This window comes from Daphnia pulicaria, chromosome 3, assembly GCF_021234035.1.
Source record: "Daphnia pulicaria isolate SC F1-1A chromosome 3, SC_F0-13Bv2, whole genome shotgun sequence".
NCBI classification, from domain to species: Eukaryota; Metazoa; Arthropoda; class Branchiopoda; order Diplostraca; family Daphniidae; genus Daphnia; species Daphnia pulicaria.
Window position 1 is genome coordinate 13,203,884 of NC_060915.1, and position 20,304 is coordinate 13,224,187.

The 20,304-nt window shown below is 40.6% G+C and overlaps 3 long non-coding RNA genes across 6 annotated transcripts; all 3 read right to left on the bottom strand.

Moving 5' to 3' along the window:
• Positions 1-1,324: 1,324 nt before the first annotated feature.
• On the bottom strand, positions 1,325-3,744 carry LOC124328604. 4 transcript variants are annotated; one of them, XR_006916338.1, is made up of 9 exons: positions 3,609-3,744; positions 3,409-3,551; positions 3,263-3,342; positions 2,692-3,163; positions 2,464-2,613; positions 2,010-2,255; positions 1,801-1,945; positions 1,464-1,646; positions 1,325-1,366 (listed from the first exon to the last, which is right to left on the bottom strand). It is a non-coding gene; the product is annotated as an uncharacterized LOC124328604 (long non-coding RNA). The 4 variants fall into 4 exon arrangements; XR_006916337.1 differs by having other exon boundaries at positions 3,263-3,551; XR_006916340.1 differs by having other exon boundaries at positions 2,464-2,619; positions 3,263-3,551.
• A 795-nt stretch (positions 3,745-4,539) lies between these two features.
• On the bottom strand, positions 4,540-6,387 carry LOC124328611. Its single transcript, XR_006916357.1, has 6 exons — positions 6,100-6,387; positions 5,945-6,033; positions 5,408-5,486; positions 4,818-5,344; positions 4,670-4,755; positions 4,540-4,616 (listed from the first exon to the last, which is right to left on the bottom strand). It is a non-coding gene; the product is annotated as an uncharacterized LOC124328611 (long non-coding RNA).
• An 11,752-nt stretch (positions 6,388-18,139) lies between these two features.
• Positions 18,140-19,840, bottom strand: LOC124328641. Its single transcript, XR_006916411.1, has 7 exons — positions 19,650-19,840; positions 19,363-19,461; positions 19,026-19,246; positions 18,812-18,880; positions 18,715-18,740; positions 18,579-18,652; positions 18,140-18,415 (listed from the first exon to the last, which is right to left on the bottom strand). It is a non-coding gene; the product is annotated as an uncharacterized LOC124328641 (long non-coding RNA).
• Positions 19,841-20,304: the final 464 nt, after the last annotated feature.

Genomic DNA, 20,304 nt, shown 5'->3' on the forward strand with positions numbered 1-20,304 from the left:
CTGTTCGGTCTCGTGGTTTTCATGCCGAGGGGTCGGAAAGTCGCACCAGCCCAAAACTAGCCGCAAGGCGCCTGTTAGGCAATGCACCGGTGGAATTGTGGGTGGAGGTGGGACAATAAAGCAATTCCTTTATGTTTTTGTTTGCTATGTTGCATAATTTGTAATAAAAAAAATGTTTAGTTTACGACTTTGTGTATTTTTTACAACTTTCAAGTTTTACATAAGTAATAGGCAAGCAACTGATAAATAAACTTCTATGATAAACCACACATAATCTCCAACTCTTTTGTTACGCCAACTTAAGTTAAAAAAAGAGCTGTCAACATCAATCAATTTTAGTAAACACCACACAGTACGTCTCTTTCGTAACTTGCCCTGTAAATGAAATTTGTTCAAACACTAGAATATGTCGGAATGCGGAGCGACTAGAGCAATAATCACTTCCAACATGCGAAATAGGAAAGACCCAACCAAAATAAGAAAACGTCGCAATGTCTTAAGGCTTTTAGGTGGCAAGCGAAGTCGTACACAATGATAACCCAGGTTTAAAAAAACTATTTCCCTATTAAAAATCAACAATTCCCAGTGACTAGTAACTATTAAGATATGACCGACAAATCTGAACATACTTATAATATTTAGGAGCGTCCCTGTAGTAAGTTGGAGAAGCGTAAGGTGTGGTGTAATATTCAGGTGCCTTAGTGGTGTAGTAACTCGGGATAGAGTAATACTTCGGAGCTTCGGTGTAGTTGGTCGGAGCAGCGTAAGTAGTGTTATAATACTCAGGTGCCTTGGTAGTGTAGTACATAGGGGCCTCGGTGTAGCATAGGTTGTGGTGTAGTAAACTGAAGCCTAGGTGTAGTATTCCGGTTCAACGTAGTACGAAGGAGCAGCCGCTGTGTAGTAAGTTGGGGCTGCGTAGTACTTGGCCGCCTCAGTTGTAGTTGTGTAGCTTAGGGCAGAGTAATACTTCGGGGCTTCGATGTAGAGGCTCAGGGAAGCAAAAGTTGTGGTGTAATACTCTGGAGCCTTGTTGGTGTAGTACTTGGACGGCTCGGTGTAGTATTCAGCCGCTTTGGTGGTGTAATAAGTTGGAGGCTCGGTTTAGTAGCTAGGAACTAGGGGGCCTCGGTGTAGTACGTTTGATGATGTAACTCGGGGCAGCATCAGCTTCGGTGTAATACTCTGGAGCCTTGGTGGTGTAGTAATAGTGTGCCTCAGTGTAGTAACCGTTTTTTGCGAATGTTGAGGTTGTGTAGTATGGCGTCGGCGTGATGCTTTGGTACCCGCCATACCCAGGAGACATCGGTACACCAGTGATCGGCCCAGCTTTCAACGATACGGCAAACGGCGACATCACAATCAACTATTCAGCAAATAATTTGAACATTAATATTCAATGTGGTACACAAACAGATAGAAAACAAATAATTTATAAAAACTCCGTGAAACAGAATATTTACCCGATTGCGTACTGATAATACGACGAAGAATCCACTTGGTAATAGTGCACTGCAGTTTTTCATCCATATTTCTTTGCCAGTATTGTTCTCTCCAGCCAATCGCCCTGATACAACAGCATGGTGAACATGTTCCATACAACAGCGACCCAATTTGATATCAGAAAAGAACGTAACATCTCCAGTCTAATAAAAAATAAAGTCCAAACCCAATAATTAAAATCTAATTTAACAAGAACTTCATATACTATCTAACAACAACATTAGAGCAGTCAATGTTGGTAAAGTTTTAATCACAGTAGTACAATTAATATGAAATAAAATGTTCAAGGATTCTCACCAAACAAACGTTCGATTGTGCTTCAAGCTCGGTATTGACTCGATAACCACCAAAATCTCCTCTCCTCTATTTCCAAACCAAAAGCAACAGCCAAATCCGTGTTTACGTCCCAACCGACAGCAACGACGACATTGTCAGTTTAAATCTGATGAAATAATTTTTAGATTTTAATTAACATCGCTAAAACATGTACAGAAATAACTGTTTACCTTTTGACCATTGTTTAAGGACAATGCGACCTTGTAGTCTTCCAAAATTACACCCTCAACATTAGCTTTGGGCAAAACATTAACACTTTCCGCTTTCACTTTCTCGGTTGTCCATTGGCTCAAATATTTAGGGGAACGGAGAACTCGACCTATGTTACCACCATCGATGTTGCGGAACAGCGCTACGTGCTCGTGGGCATCTTTAAGGGCACCGCTCAGGGATTGGAAAAGATTTTCGTTTAACACCTAACAAGAAAATAAAGGCCATTTTAGAGGAATTCGTAGAACTAATTCTATTCGTAGAACTAATTCACAGAAATAAATTGCTACCAGTTTAAATAGACTCTTAGATACTATCGAGCAGGAAGATTATCAAAGTTATTCAGCATTCCATAAAGGTGTTATCATTGAGACTTTTAAAGGCAAATTTCGTTTGGCATAAAAAAATGTTTACCTGTGGCAATAACGCCCTTGTCGTAGGTGATGGTACGGCCATCGTCAAGTGCGGCTTGCCGACCGCAAATGTCAAGTTTAATGGCGCGGTGTACACGTACGAATATGTTATCTTTACTATTCAATTCGACGCGATTGCAGTCGAATTCGTCTTGTTCTAAAGACGGGCAAAGAAGGAAAACAAGTCATTAGTACATGTTGCACAAAATTACAATAATAAAGAACTCACCTTCACTCTTTGCCGTTCCACTGTTTGAAACGAAGTTTATTCGAAACTTCGGGGTTGCCGTGTTGGGTGTCGGAGAAGCTCACTTGACTGATTTCTGTCGTACTTGGGCGCTCCAGTGTAGAATTCGACAGCCTTGGTGATGTAATAAGCTGGAGCCTCGGTGTCGTAGGTTGGGGCAGCATACGTAGTTGCGTAGTCTCAGTAGGTGCCTCGGTGTAGTACTGTAGCGCTTTGGTAGTGTAGCTCGAGGAGCAGCACAAGTTGTGGTGTAATAATTTGGATCCTTGGTGATTTAACTGTAAACCCAACAGTGCAACCTCGGTGTAGTATCTGGTCGTTGCGTATGTTGTTGTTTAGTAAGGCGGTGGCGTTGCGGTTTGGTATCCGCCTTAACCAGGATACGTCGGTACACCAGTGATCGACCCAGCCATCGACGATACAACAACCAATAGCAGCATGACGGCATTGTTAACTAGACAATATTAAATATTCAACAATATAACGGACATATTATCAAATAGAAAAAATGGAAATTGATACAAAATTCCACGTAGGAATACAGATTATTTACCCGTGATTGCGACCTGGTAATACGACGAAGAATGAAGTTGTCGCCGGGTCGGAGATGCTCACTCGACTGATCCCTGTCAACTTTTCTCTCGCCTTTAATACAATTTTTTCTCACCCCTCCTCTTAAGCCTAATGGCTATATTTTACCTTCTTGATAATGAAGCAAAACGTCCCGTTTTCACCCAACCTCTACACCAATACCTGACACCTTTTACGTAATGATCTTCATGACCTTCGATTGAAATGCAAACTGGCCTTTCCTTCTGCAGGTGACTTTGCCGGGGATGGGTCTACAATAACCAATATCAAAATAAATACCAAAAAGCTTACACTTGCTGCTATTGTACCTTTTTGATAATGAAGCAACACGTGTCATTCTCACCCAACCTCTACACCACTGCATGACACGTTTTACGTAATGATCTCCGTGACCTTCGAGCGTCAAGGTAATCGAAACTGGCCTTTTTCTTTCAGCAGGTTGACGTGGCTGGGGAAGGGACAACAAAAATCAATATCAAAATCAATATCAAATCATAAATGGTAATGGCTTAAATTTTAGTCACTTTAAAAATACCACATTTTACATTTGACTCGTTTCTTCGGTGTCAAATGAATAAATCTTCCATTTCGAACCGTTTGAAGGACAGTTGGCTTTTTAAAAATATTCTACTGCAAACTTTTCTAAGTTTCAAACATATTCCTTGCATCTGCGGTCGGAGAAGAAAATCTAAAAAAAGATAAATTATTAATATAACAAAATAGAAATCAAAGCTTCTCATAGAACGGTTGAATAAAATAAGAAATTAGACGCAATTGTTAAAGCTCGATAGACTGTCCGCTACGTTCACAACGAATAACTCAAAAATGAACTTAAATGATCCTAAGTAACCACCCAGGAGAAGCGGGGGGAATCGTATTTCCACAACTGATTTAGGAGTATCTAAAACGCAAATCAAATGATTGATTGACAATACCTGAAGTCTAGGGCTATGGATTTTGTAACCGCAAATCAACAATGAGATCCTACTAGCAGCTATTTAACATAAATGAATAACATTTACAGGAGCTACCCTTACCCTGTCTTTTACATTGACATGTCTACCATCTTGGATAGCTGATTACCGCCAGAACCTATCGCGTGTCGTTTGATGCTGCATGAACAAAAGGGAAAAAAATTCCACCCTGTTACATGACCAACGCGTTTCTGCCACAATAAAGTATACGCAAGTAAAACAATGTTTTGACACTCGCTTTGTTTTCGTTGCTAAGCAGTAAATGTGTTGAAATTTAGGTTTTACTCTTCATACCGAATGTAGACGGAAAGGACTCGGCTCGGATATATAAAGGATCGTTGGCTCCAAACAAATTCAAATTATTTCCTGCGAAAGCAAAAGCTTCATGTCATTACCTTTCTTATTTTTTCATTTGGTTTAGCGTTTCGTTCAGTGACTCCTTGTCACCAAAACCCCTCAATGGGCAACCCCTCCGCGTCATCTGGGTAATACAAACAATTGAATTTGTAGCTTTAACAATTTGACTAAAGTGTAATTACGTACCCTCGTTTAAGCCTCGATGGAATGGCAACCCTAAAGGATTCAGGATTGTCCGGGCCGCTCAAAGGAGGCGTTGTTCTAGATTTAAATTCTTATTTTAACAGACCGTCCGGTTCAAACTGCAGCCAGTCAAGCAAGGGAAGACACTGCCCGCACTGACTCGACAAGGGAGGTTACCCGGCCATGGTTCAAAGAAACCGGAAAAAGAGCGAAGAGAGCCGAGGAACAGTTATTACGAGAGCGATTAATCTTAGTAGGCTTCCGGCTTAGATTCATGACCCTCCAACAAATTTCATCGAATCATGCGCCTTGCAAGTCCCTGTTCGACCAGTCCACTCCCTTCCTCCTGGTTGTCGCAGCGACTGGTTAGTGGTTAATTAGGGAAACGGGGCCACTGAGAAGGGAGTCCAGATATGCACTTGTAATTTCTAAACATCTATATAATTTATCGATCTTGAATTTCAGCGCGGCCGACCACTTGTCATCTTCCACCAATTGATAAAGTCTATCGAACAGCGGCGAGGGTAAACCTGATAAGAGAATTAAGAGATTAATTGCGAATGCAGTAAATTAATAAAATCAGGGGAATATACCGTGAACAAATCTGCCATAGTTGTTGGAGGAATGAGATCCTTGGAGTATTTTCTCCTCACTTTCTCTTCAAAAGTTAACCTGAAATAAAAATAAATATTCTCATTAGACCACAATGACAATAACACAATACCATCACTTATGAAGGACATCTGCAACTTTATTCGGAATATATTATAAAATTAACAGGAATGTTCAGTGTGTGGTGAAGCTTAAACATTCTTGGTATAACAATAAAGACAGTAAATAAAAATTTTAAAAACTAAACTAAATTTTCTCGTTTCATTTTAATATTCTATATGAACCGGAGAAACTACTCTCTTGACCAGTGTTAAAAATTTGAATCCAGCACAGACTTAAAGATTCAGAAACAAATTGAAAGGAGTGCCAATTTTTAACGGCAAAAATTCCCTGAATAAACTTAAACCCTCCCATCCGGGTTATCACAGTGGAAGCATGACTAACAGCTGGATTATTAGAAGTCACGGAGAAATGGCAACAAAAAACAAGGAATCAATTAATTTATCAAATCATATTACCAAATTATGAGTGCCAAATGTTCTCTTCCATTCATGCAAGATCAGAATCGTCAGATGTTGCCTTGTTGCTTGTAGGCCAATGAGCGATACTAAGAGAATACAAAGACTTTAAAATTAATGCTTAATTTCTATGCAAAAAATGTCACACAACTTACAATTTAGAGAATTTCAGCCTGTTCAGTGTTAAGTTCAGAAGTGATATCTCCAGATTCTCGACCCTCCCAACATTGTTTCGTTTTCCATCTTGCCACACTTAAGTTTTCTTTTCTCTCCTTCCTCCTTACGTAGTTTTGACTTTTGATTGAACTCTGTATCGTCTGGAGTTTTCTTTAATAGCTTCGCGTTAAATAAAGCCGAACGATGATTTCTGGAAAACTCAATTCCTTCTGTCCAGAACAAAATGACGTGTAACATGCTGTCTGGCGTCTGCTCAATGGCTGAAACTTATTCGCCATGCGCCATCTAGGGACAAATAAAACATTCACGTTAAAATATTATCAGTTACCTGCGTTAGCAAGGTACCGAAAGGATGTTATGTTTGTGATTAGTTTTCCAATTAAAAAAATCAAAATAGCATATGAACTATAAAAGTTTGGAAAAAAATTATATTAAATCTACAAAATAGCTTTTTTATTAAAGCTATTAAGATACCTATTGATGTGATGGGATGGCCGCCCATTAATCGCGTCATGGATCCATCATCCGATCCTGTGTGCATATCCTACTGCCCCCGACTTCTGTACCGAAACGAAACGCAATTCATTTCCATATAAGCTCCTTTTTGGTCGATTCTTTTTTCCTTCTCAGAAAAAACTACGAATGATTTCTGCGCTGGACCGTTGACGACAGTAGAACTCCACTACACGACAATAGAACTCCAATGAATTCTTTAATTATTTTCATGTTCGACAAAGTAGTGGAGTTCTACTGTCGGGTATTTTTAATAATACTTAAAAAAAAAAGGTGTTCTTATGTCTTTGGAGTTCTACTGTCACTGGAGTTCTACTGTCGCATACTCGCATACAAATAAATTTTTGAAAATTATTTAAAATATTTGGATAGCAGTTGATAAAAAGAGTGTACGACTGAGATAGACTTGCACCCCTGACCCCAGGATCGCCCAGGATGTTAAAAATAAAATAATGAACAACAATTAATACCGAATAAAGCAAGTCTCTTTTACTATTAGTGTTCTCTTGTACATGACAATTGATTAATATTCTAGTGTTAGTTGAAATTAAGCGTCGAATTGTTGTTGCTAATATATTAGGCCAATGTATGTCCACGATTTTTCAGCGTTATTTCCAAAAGGGAATTAATCTTGTCTTCATTGTCTTGTGTAACAGACTAAGTGAACTTGAAGACAACGGGGGCGGTGAAGTCGATTGTTTTTTGGGTTCCGTCCGATTCGGCGACGACGCACTGGGTCTTGTTCCGATAAAAATTGTCGACGGCCGAGTGGGTGACGAATTGATTGTCGGTCGGCCACCCGACGAATTTTCGCAAATCACACGGCGGCGGAACGGTTGGCAGAGGACGATAAAAGACACTTGAGACAAAAATAAATAATAATGTTTTTACAAGAAAATGAAATAGTTGTTATTTTGGGGATTGATGGATAGAAAATAAAATAAAAACCTGTGAGTGCCTGTGTAGAATATTGCTTCTTGACCTAGGCTGTTTCCCTTTTTTAACACATTCCGGTTAGGAAGACGTCCTCGAACTGGAGATCGATTCTGTTTTCAACTCCCAACATAACATTTATGTTTTCGTTGATGATTGTCTATATTTTTCAAGTGCCATTCAACCATTTTCTTTTCTTTTCGAAAGCTTCATTTTACGCGCCGAGGTCAACTGGAGATGAAAAACTTGCCGACAGCAGTTGTACTAATGCCAAGACTACCGGTAATGCAGTTAGGCCTAACGTTCTGAAATGTTATTATAAAAACAAAACGATAGATTAAGGTGGGATTCTCTTTCGTATCACAGGCGATTGTTTAGCAATTTAACGGTTGGTGAGGCATAAATAAATGAATAAACCAAAATTTTGGGTTTTCGACTCAAGGTTACACACCTTCAGTTTGATTAAACCCTTTTAAAACAGTATACCCAAAAAGCGCAAATAGTATATTTTATTAGCATTGGGATTCTCACCTTTCAAGACCGAAGCCACCAGAATACTATTCACTAATAAAAATGTGAGTTGTAGCCCAATTCGATGCGATTGTGCAAAAGTGGCAACTCCTCAAATAACAGCAGATGGCGTCTGTGCCCCTCCGTTTTTAGATCGGCGGTGGCGACGGTTGCGGCGTCTCGGCACAAGGAACACAAAAAGCGGAGGGGGGAGAGAAGAATGAAATGCCATCGCCACCGAAATGCGTCACGTTTTTTCCCCTCTATATTACTATATACTCGTCGTCTTTTATTCTTTTTCCTTTAGGGTTTTGCATCGGCGTCTGCTTTTGGGTTATGCACAGCGGCAGCAGCAGCCAGATGATGTATCCTGCCTTTGTTCAACCCCCAAAAGAGAAAAAGTCTGAAAAAGAGTAGGTACCGTACTTTGGACTGTGTTGGCCCTATACAAACACACACACAAAAGTAGAACAATTGACGTGACTGTTAAGTCCATTTTCGGAAGCTACAAGACATCCGCGCCTGTGTTTGTCTCCCGCGAGACATTTCGACGCTGTTTGCGCCGTTGTCTATTCTTTTTTCTCGACTTGATTGAAGGAAAAATCGCAAAGATTGTGGTTTTCTTTATTCTCTTTGAGCGCTAACTGGACAGGGTCATTTCCTTCTGGTTGTCGTTTGATGGCCAACGCACACAGACGCCTCTCAATTCGTCTGCTGGCCCTTTTTTGGTTTGTCACTCGTTCCAGTACCTCGGCGTCCCATATCTCCCCAGTCAAAACAAGGAAGAACTTACTTAAGAGAGAAAACTCTTGTGGATGATCAACTTCTTCTTCTTCTTTTTGGGAGGGTGGCTAAAAAGACCTCGGCTCTTCTTATTCTCCCTCCGTCTCAGGAGATTTGGCCTTTTTTCATATACTCATCTTCTCGACTGTGAGCTCTGCTGCTGCTGTTGTCTGTATGTCATTTGTCTCACTCGGATGAATAAACAAGGAGGGGACAGACAAACCGGCGCACAGACCACATCTCTAGTCCGCCAACGCCGCCAACGACCATAAGGGCACAGGACCAACAAGTCCGTCCTTCCTACATCCACACACGCGACAGCTTGTTATTTTGTTTGATTTTCTCTCTTTTTCGCAGAGAGGGTAAGAAGAACAAGAGGAAGCCCACCGATAAGACTGTTGAGCCTGTAGTTAAAACAAAAAGGAGCTCCATCCAGCAGGAGCAGAGAAAAACTCATTAATTTTATTTCCCGTTTTTAATGTTGCGCCCAGTTGTTGTGCCTGTAACATTTTCGACTTTTTTCTTTTCTTTTGATCGACATTCAGACGTGCTCGGGGTAGATCCACAATGGAATGCCCATAATACAGCAGATATACAGCAGATTTACTTTCCTTTTGTTTTAGGAGCCCTTTTTTTCCTATTTATATACGATGTATTTAAATGTATACCCGGACGGCGGTGGCTTATTATACTTCTCCGGGAATGTGCATAGGAAAAGAAAGAAAGGAAGAAAAATAAAAGATTTACATATTGTTTGTCCATGGACACGAGAGAGATTCCCATTTGGAAATTGTCTAAACTGTTAGGATATTTCGTGTTGTTGCCTATTTGGTCTGAATTCGAGTTTGTCCATGTGCGTGTCGTGTGTGTGCCTATCGAGTTAGTTGCATGACATCTCTTGATATGGAAGAGATCTACAGACAACTCGTTACACATAGACGACCGTGATGGTGCGTGTCGATGACGTCACCGAATCTCTTAATCAAATTGTCCAAATTCGGTGCCAATTTCGTCTCCAAGCGCAAAGCCATTGGTTATGTAACCGGGCCCGAGAGGAGAGTCTCTTATCGAATCTGCAACATCTTCACATGTGTCACTTTAATTAGACAATTGGGAGTTGAAAGTATCGACTCGTGCGCAGTTGTCGGATGTGACGCAATGGACGCATATATATTTGTGTGTGCCGTATCGGACTCGTGGATCTCAACTAAATTGGCGCAAGAAAGAGAAAAGAGAAAAGAGAGAGAGTGGGGGGGATATAGAAAATATCAAATAATAATGGATGGATGGATCGCCCGTCGGTCAATCAGATTGCACCGGGCACACACCTGGAAAAAAGCAATGGAAAAATAAAAAAAAGTGTGCCATCGGCGCCTATCCACCACATAGTGCTGCTGGCCGCCCAAAAAAGAAAACCCAAAAATTCTAACAGAAAGCCCATAGCTGAAAGTCCAGCCCCGAAGAAAGTCCAGTGGTTTCCCATTTAGAAAAAAAAAATTGGCCCAATCGCTATACGGTTGCCATTGTTTATATATGAAGCTGTCAATGGCTAAATAGATCTAGGCAGTGACGATTCAACGAAATAATGGGGCAATCAAGTGTGTGGAAATTAACGTGCCAATTTGGACTTGGACCATAAATATAAAAATAAAAACGACGACGGTGTCGCATTTTTTGGTTATTTCAGTCGTGAATGTCCGTCAAGTTCGTCCCATTTGGTTGTCTTCTTCTCCTGAAATGTTTGCCTCTTGGTTCTTATGTAATAAAATAAAAAAAGGAACGACCAAATTGACTCAAGGTGTTGCCCAGCCAAACTCTCGACAGCTATTTGTTTTTTTCCCTCTCTTTGGCTGGCCATTCCTGATGTTTGATTCCATTTCATTCCGTGTTGATTGTTGGAAAATTAAAGCCCATAGCACAACAAGAGGGGAGTATACACCGCACATTCATATTTTGTAGAGCTAACTAAATATAAGAACGGCGCTCCCTCATCGGAAAAACATCAGAGGCTCCCACACACACACCCACAGCCAACAACCCCAGCCAAAAGCATCAGTGATAGACGGCCACAGCCGAGTCAAAATCACTGGGCAATGTGTGGCCAGACAAAGACGTTTTGCTGCATCATCCATGGGCTGCTCCATGCACAACAGCCGAGACTCTCTTGATCAATGTCTCCATTCAGCTCAGCCTCGAAACTTGAAAAGCTTCTTTTTTGGGTGTTGGTGTGTGTGGGCTGTGAGGTCCGACCTCTTGAACCCCTTGCGAGTTCGACTGCTGGCAAGCCGATGCTGTGTGGCCTGACTGGCCTGTCATTAATCTAAACATGAGGCAGCGTAGAAGCGGGCAGCCGTAGCGGACGGACCGCAGCCACAACAGACAGAATAAAAGAAAAAGTAAAAAGAAAAGAAAGAAAAGAAAAGAGAAAAAGGGCTAGTTGTTTGTATGCTAACATGTGTTCAACTCGATCGCATTATTCACAGCAGAAAGAAACAGCAGCAGAGAAACAAAAGGGCAAAACCAACCGACCGACCAACAACGGCACACCAGAAAAACCCGCAACTCCGGTGCACGTAAAAGGAATCAAAAGAACAAAACGGACAAACACACACACAAACGCCAACCAGCAGCGGCCAGCCAACGAATAATAATAACAAGTCGCTCTCTCTCTCTAATGCAATCGGAATTTCTCCCGAGTCCCCTCGTCGTTGTTGCCGGTTGTTGCCTATTGGGCCGATTGGTGACACGCACATGCACCCGTTGCATGTGCGCCAAGGAGCTGCTGCTGCCGTTGGATTATTCTTTAAAAAAAGAAATCTGGGGACCCCAAAAACCACTTGTCCAAATCGCTCGATCTATAAGACGACGGTAGCCAAGCAACAGATGGCATTTCTTCTCCATCGCATTCATTTTACAGGGGGATAGACATTCACGTTACCTTTTATCAATACACAAAACGTTGGCAGAGATTTCAGATGGTGGAAATTCAGAAAAAGTTTAGTGTGGATGATCCGTACCGTACCACAATGGCACCAAAAGTCCCATTGTGCTGTAGATATTTGTGTCTCATCTCTTTCCTGTTCAAACGAAAACACTAACGACAGATCGATTGCGGATCATCAGTGCAGCGCAAACAATTCAAGTTTGAAATATTTTTGGGGAAAAAACAAGCCTGATCTGTAGTCGTCCTTTGAGCTGTTTAATGAACCCTGAACGAGTCGACGAAAACGGCAAGAGATAACAGTTCCAGTCAATAACCGCATATAGATCAGGAATAATCGTACTCGGTAACGATTCATAATCAACGCTCACTCAATAGCCAGAAAGAGGAATAGAGATAAATGTTTTTCCTACCTTTGAGCCTGGGAAATTCAGCCAGGCACCACATCCACCAAGATCCAGCAAGTGCTCCATCCATCCGCCGAAAAGTTGAATACTCCAGTCGGGATAGGGAGAAAAGGGGATCCTCGTGAATACACCCACACTCACATGAAGTGTACACGAGGACATTTAAAGAAAGGGAGACGAAGGAAGAGATACGTAGCTCGGCCATGGTTAGAATCTCCAATCGAGAGGGAATATGCTGTTTGTCTAAATGAAAAATAAACATTTAGTCACGAAAAATATTTGGACAACAAGTAAGGCAAAGTTGAAAATGAAACATTAACTGGCAAGTCACAGGAATAAAAGTAAATTGAAAGTCATTTACCCAAATGATGATGCTGAGGTTGTTGCTGAGATGACAGATCCAGCAAAACTGGAATATCTTGTTGTCACGATGGCTGTGCATGGTTCAGTACTCAAATCTGCTTAAAGAAAAAGGTTAGACAGTGCGAACAAACTGCCATGTATTGACAGGAGGCTTACATCACGAATGCTAGTTAAATCCAGTTAAAGGCTAGTCACAGGAACTACATTTCTCAACTTTGTAACAGGCTTAACTGTTTTACTTAAGCTCACACCATAATCATTCATTTTGTAAACTTTATCTTATTTACCCGCTAAAAAGCATGGAGTGTGATTTAGGCGATTCTATTGAAAGAGCCATGACACAAAGTTTACTCGACGAACACATTTTTTTTTAATTTGATGTGAACTGCTATTTTTCGTGCAGCCACATATCGTTACAATTGCTTTGAAATCATACTTCATCTCTTTAGTCTTCTGACTTTTCTCCAAAACTTAAACAAATGAATCACTGAAACTTTTAACAAATTGAAAGCAGACGACACTTTCATTTTCTAAAGATATCGATAGAAAAAACAATCGACCCCTTTCCAGCTCTCCTGATCCTGATTAAACAAACAAATAAAAAATGAATGGGATTATTTACGTATCTAATTATTGATTGTCATCTCAACAAGTTACACTGAGCCCCCCTACCACATTCAAGATAAAAATACAAATAAAATTTACACGAATCCGTGCAGATAATTACTCTAAGACCGGCCCAATATAAAGTAATGGAAACGTTTTGTATAATTACGTATGTATATAATGTGGTAACGTTCGTCCTCTTCCCCGTCGCTTGATCTGGTCAGAATGACACGGTCGAACGGGATCGACTGGACCTGGTATAAGTTCAGACCTTTTTAACCTGTTACCCGCGTCAGATGGGTGGCGACAGCTTGCTAGATCGTCTCGTTCCACATTTGAACGCGGAAGCCGAAATAGTGCTGGCTGTTGACTCCGTTGTACCACTGGGTGATGCTTGAGCTGTCCAGAATGGCCGCTGGACTGAACTAGTAAAGGCCGGGACTTGCTGTGGTATTTTTTCCGCCCTTGGACGCGAGTTAAATGTTGAGCCCAGTTTGTAGTCTAGAATCTTAATTCTTAATTCAATGAAAAATGATACGTAATTCTTAAACTTTTATTCTTCTTAGTTGGTGAATTCACCGCTACGGGCGCCCTGTCGTTTTCCAGACATGTCCAGACCGGCAACATTTGAATCCCAACCGGAATTCCGAATAAACTTCATTTCAAAATGAAATTAAAAGAATCAAATGAATTGCAATAAATTTTAAACGAATTGAACAATGTTCGTTACACCTTAAAGTATGATTACAATTTAATACAAAAAGTAAAATAGTATAAACATAAGTAGAAATCTGATGAAAACGGTGGAAATGGACAGTGCAAAACGGAATTCCCCCTGGCAAGTCTATAAAGGCAACCCCAACGGCAATAGTCAACATCGCAGTTTTCAATTGCAAACAAACCATCTAGGGGATGTGGTGGTGTAGTGGATTAGAGCGTCAACGCTTTGGAAAAAGGCAATGAGGCTCTGGTTTCGAAACCCAGCTGAACCCGTCAAAAACCTGTAGCAGTCGCGCCGTGGAGAAAGGCAGCACGCATAACACAGGGATCCTTGATTGCTTTCAAGGATATGACGTTAAACATACGGTGATGTGTTTAATCACATCTTTCCAAATTGGAAACTAACCAGCGTCATTAGATCGGATTAGATTATCTGCGATAGTGCGCTATATAAATTGATACATACATACATACATACATACATCTAACAGCAGTGAAAATGATCATCCTTTTGGCAGTCACTATATTGGCTTTGCTTTCGCTTATGGCTGCACTGTATATCATCTTGGAGCTCATATGGACAGTGAATGCACTGTATACCTTAATCATCAATGCACTGTGTGCCTTCATCCTCAGTCGACTGACCGAATCACCAACTCGGCATTCGGCTGATAACCTGAATATGATTGAACCTGACTTTGCATGCACTAACCAGCATGCACTTCCCCGACCTGTAATTAACGATGGATTTCCGACTGCCAGCGGAGAAGACTTGAACAACCAAAGTTTTCTTCGTTTGATGGCAGAAAACCACCTGATTGTATTGGAAAATGAACGCCTGGAGAATGAGTTGAGTCTAGTTCAATCACAACTGACAGACTCCTCATCAAAGCTGCAAATGTTTCAGAACGTACACGACGAGTTGGCAACTACCAAAAGTGAACTGGAAGAAAAAAAAATTGAAATGACTGACATGACAGAGAAAAATCTTCGCTTGGCAAATTATGATTCGCGTCTAAGACGAAAAATTGAAGACAGGGATAGACTGATCGCATCCAGTCGGGCGGAATTGGAAAATCTTCGCGTTTGCCTTGCCGAACAACAATTGAACACTCGCGAGTTGGCCGTGAATACACGTGAGCTTGAGTCAAAGAATAAAACCATTTCTGAACTCGAAGCGAAAAATGTCACCTTGGACGAAAACGATTCACAACTGAGGCGAATTGAAGAGCCAAGCACTCCAGTCATTGAAATCCCCGAAATCGAAACTGCATGTTTAGCATCCAGTCGAGCGAATGAGAATAATCTATTTGTTTTGGATAAAGAACGTTTGGAGAATGAGTTGAGTCTGCTTCAATCACAATTGACAGACTCCTCATCAAAGCTGCAACAGTACCAAAATGTACAAGACGAGTTGGCAACTACCAAAAACGAACTCGAAGAAAAGAAACGTGAAATTACTGACATTACAGGGGAAAATTTCCATTTGACAAAAGAGAATTCGGGGCTAATGCGAAAAATTGAAGCCAAGGACCGACTTATCGCATATAAACGAACGAAATTGCAGGAACTTCATAATTGTTATGAAGAAAAAAAATTGCACAAGGTACACAATGAGCTGGCTTCGAGTCAACGTGCTCTGGTATCCAAAAACAGAGCCATCACTAAACTTCAAGAGCAAAATCAAGAAAGTCGAGCAGAATTGGAGAAACTGCGCACTTGCCTAAGTGAACAACAATTAGACACCTCGCAGTTGACCGTGGCTACACGTGAGCTGGAGTCAAAGAGTAGAACCATTTCTGAACTCGAAGCGAAAAATCTCCGTTTATCCGAAAATGATTCACAGCTGAGGCGAAAAATAGAAGAAACCGATCGTCTTCTTTTATCCAGTAAGGCGGAAGTGGAAGAAGTACGAGTATCCCTTAGCAACCAGACCGACACAATGAAGCAACTAATGGATCAAGTAAAAAGTCTAGAAAAGGAAAAAGACGAGGCCCTCCAGAAGTTGGCAGAAATGGAAAATAATCAGAAAGAAATGAAACCAAAGTTGACAGTGGACGTTGGATGCGGCAACGATGAGGAGGTATTCAACCAACTCCAAATCGAAGAGCCCATCATCCCTCCAGTCACTGAAATTACTGAAATCTTAACGTCATTCTTAGCTTGTAATTCCACTGCAGTTCAAGCTAAATCACCAGTGACCGAACCACAGCCTCTAGTAACTGACGCAATGGAAAATACCCCGGCCAACACCTTTAATGAAAAGAAAGCCGTCAAACAGTGTACTAAACAACCGCAGGCTGCATTACCCGAATTTTCAATCACAACCACTATAGAAAAAGAAGTCTACGTCGATCGAATCGTAGTGACTGGGATAGCGAATAAGGATTGCGGGCGAGTTATTGGACGCCATGGGAGTAACGCCAAAAGGCTAGAAAATGAATACTGGGTAAGTGTCAACTTTATCAATGGGAATCTTTTCATCACCGGCGGAGATGCTGAAAGCCGACTGGCAGCTTGTAGTGACGTCATCGACAACCTACCAGTCACCATCGAGTGTCCTACAATCAATTTGAGAAGAAACATTTTTTACGAGGATTATTTGTTGAGCGAATTAGCGTTTAATCATAATGTACAGATTTATCGTCCGTGTCGAGAAAATAAGTACGTCACCATCTGGGGTACGCTAGCCAATTGCAAAAGAGTTTATGAAATTCTACAAAACGGAACTCGCTAGTTTTTGATTATTTTTTTTTCTTAAATTAAAATTAAGTTACAATTGAAGCTGGACGTCAGTTTTGCCTATCAGTATAGTTGTCATCTTGCGATGACGTTACCTCCTCTCGTGACAATCCAAAGGGATTGATGGATGAACCCGTCGACGGAGTTGGTGAGCTGGTCGCTGGTGTGATGTGAGTGAAGACTTTCGAAATTCCTGGCACTTGTGTACGAGTTGAGTTATCATGACTTCTCTATACACGGTGAAAGGAATTAGATCGTCTTCACTCGCACGCCAGTGTACAGTTGACTAACACCTTGACGGGGGGTTTCATTACCCTCAAACGAGTCCGTCAGTTTCTAATGTGCGTTCGGGTGGAGGTAGCCGAGCAAGATGACGACTATATCGATGGTAGGGCTGGTCCAGTAGTTTCTTTTGTTTACCCTTTGATTTTGTTTTGTTTTTCCCTCTCTTTTTCGACCCAAATAAAATTTCATTTTTAAATTTCAAATCTTTTAGTTTCGTTGTGTCATTCATTTTACTAGACCAAGGGGAAAAAGAAAAAACAGATTCCTAGCTGATTTTATGTTGAATATTAAACGAAAATGGTAAAAAGGAGAATACGTCAACAAGAGGTTGTCGTATTTGCAATGTCTAGACTTTTTTTTTCCATCAAAGCCAATATTGAGGAGGAATAAAAAAGTCAAGAAGCAGAGTCACAAGATCTTGACGAAAAGATGAAACGATTTACTTTTGATTAAAAACAACGAGCAAAAAAGGTCTTCGTTTTGTGCTGTACGGCTATTACACGACAATGTGGAAGGCTAGTTTCGGGCAATTCGGCAATAAAACTATTGAAAATGGCGATATTGAGCTGTCGACAATTTACAACATTGTGATGGAACGCCATCAACAGAAAACCTTGGGGAGCAACGTCGAAATTCCCGGCACGGAATTGATTTGCGATTATTCCTCTTTTGAAAATAGGCAAGACTTATTCGTGCCATAAAGTGACACAATGAGGAAAAGATAATTAAAGAGCAAAGTTTTTTCCCCCCAGCAGAGCCAAACCTTTTCCAAGAACGAAAGACAACCAGAACGCAAATAGCTGCATCCTTTCAAGAACGTGTAAAAGAAATTCCATCCAACTATGTAGGGAATAGGGATGGAACCTTCCACCAAAATGGCGAAAAAGCTACACATTATCCTCGTGTCATGGCAAATCGATATTGCTTTTGATCAATGACTGATTTCCTGAGTTTTAAAGTCAACACAAAAAGGCGCTATATTACGCAACGATCAACGAGAATGGCCACGGCGAAAGAATTGCCAATTTGTTGAAAGAGAAAAGCGCAACGGAAAAAGAGAAAACAAACCGGCGAATGCGATGGTAATAATGAGAGTCTACAATAAACGTCCTAAGATAAACGTTCGTCAACAAATTCAACTGGGAGCCGACCCCGGCATTGTTAACAAAAATGGATTCATCACCTTTCTTTGCATGTCAACGTCTATATGCAAACATTGAACTTTGAATTTCCAGGGCAATTAACTAAATAATGTTACAATAAATGACCTGTTTTCGCTTTTCAAAACCAAAGTCATAGAAAAGTGTCTGTGTCATCGAACAACTAGGAGTAACATGCACCAGAAGTAAATAAACTGTTTTCACCTGAACAAAGGTATAGTGGCGGTGTGTATCAATCACAGATTTCGTGGTCGAGGAGCACAGGCGGGAACACAACAAGTTGAAGAAAACACAGGGCGGAATCAGAAGTTGAGGTCGGGATGAATATTTCCTGGAATGAATTGTCGTTGTTAATATTAGGTCATTGAACACAATATCCTATCAAGAATAAAACGCAATCGTGTTAAACAAAGTTCCATCTTGATTTAAACTGGATAGAATTCAACCAACAAAAAGTATAGCCGGCAAACCAACGAAAAGAGCTATAATAATACCTCAGCCTCTAGAGAGTCCCGATCCGTCGTCCGGAAAACTTAAAAAAATCCTAGCACAATGGTGAAGGGTGAACCTGAAATTGGATAAAAAGACTAATTAAGAGTGCAGTAAAAAAAAAATATAATGAGAAGATACCTCGAACAAGTTCAGCATCTCCTGGTCTATGGAACAGCAACAACCCAACAATTTCCGAAATCAATTGATAAAAATTGAACTTTAATACTTAAATTACCGAGTTGAAATGTTTTTGGGGAAAAAAAATGTCTGATCTGTAGTCGTCCTTTGAGCTGTTTAATGAACCCTGAACGAGTCGACGAAAACGGCAAGAGATAACAGTTCCAGTCAATAACCGCATATAGATCAGGAATAATCGTACTCGGTAACGATTCATAATCAACGCCCACTCAATAGTCAGAAAGAGGAATAGAGATAAATGTTTTTCCTACTTTTGAACTTTGGAAATTCAGCCAGGTATCCTTCCACAAGTGATCCATCCATCCGCTGAAAAGTTGAGTCCACCAGGCGTGATAGGGAGAAAAGGGGTCCTCGTGAATACACCCACATTCACATGAAGTGTACACGAAAACATTTAAAGAAAGGGAGACGAAGGAAGAGATACGTAGCTCGGCCATGGTTAGAATCTCCAATCAACAGGGATGCTGTTTATCTAAATGAAAAATAAACATTTAGTCACGAAAAATATTTGGACAACAAGTAAGGCAAAGTTGAAAATGAAACATTAACTGGCAAGTCACAGGAATAAAACTATTGAAAGTCATTTACCCAAGTGGTGATGCAAAGGTTGTTGCTGAGATGACAGTTCCAGCAGAAGCAAAACTGGAATATCTTGTTGTTACGTTGGCTGTGGTTCAGGACTCAAATCTGCACAAAGAAAAGGTTAGACAGTGCGAACAAACTGCCGTGCATTGACAGGAGGATTACATCATGAATGCTATTTAAATGCAGTTAAAGGCTAGTCAGAAAATAACTATTCAAAAATTTGTAACAGGCTTAACTGTTTTACTTAAGCTCCCATGAACTTTCTTTTATGTAAACTTTATCTTATTTACCCGCTAAAAAGTATGAAGTGTGAATGTGATTTAGGCGATTCTATTAAAGAGCCACGACACAAAGTTTACTCGACGAACACATTTTTTTGTAATTTGATGTGAACTCACTGCTATTTTTCGTACAGCCCACGTATCGTTTCATTTAATTTGAAATCTTAAACTTTGTCTCTTTTAGTCTTTTTCGAAACCGAAACTGTTGGTAAACTTGCAACAAAATGACTGAGAGCAGACGACACTAATATTCTAATCAGCTTAAGATATCGATAGCAATTTAAAAAATCGACCCTATTCTAAATAAACAAACCAATAAAAAACGATCAAACCTTTTTTCTCAGTTTAGCTCTCGACATCCTCGATAGCTGAACGGATTGGGATGATTTTAGTATCTAATAGTTCGTGAACAAGTTACACTGAGCCCCCCTACCATAGTCCAGATAAAAATACAAATACAAATTGGCACGAAACCCGTGCAGAGATAATTACTTTAAGACCGGCCCAATATATAGTAATGGAAACGTTTTGTATAATTACGTATGTATCATATGGAAACGTTCGTCCTCTTCTCCGTCGCTGGATGCCTGAATCTGGCCAGGATGACCGATGACCCGGTCGGACGGGATCGACTTAACCTGGTAGGTTCGTAGTCTTCGGACCT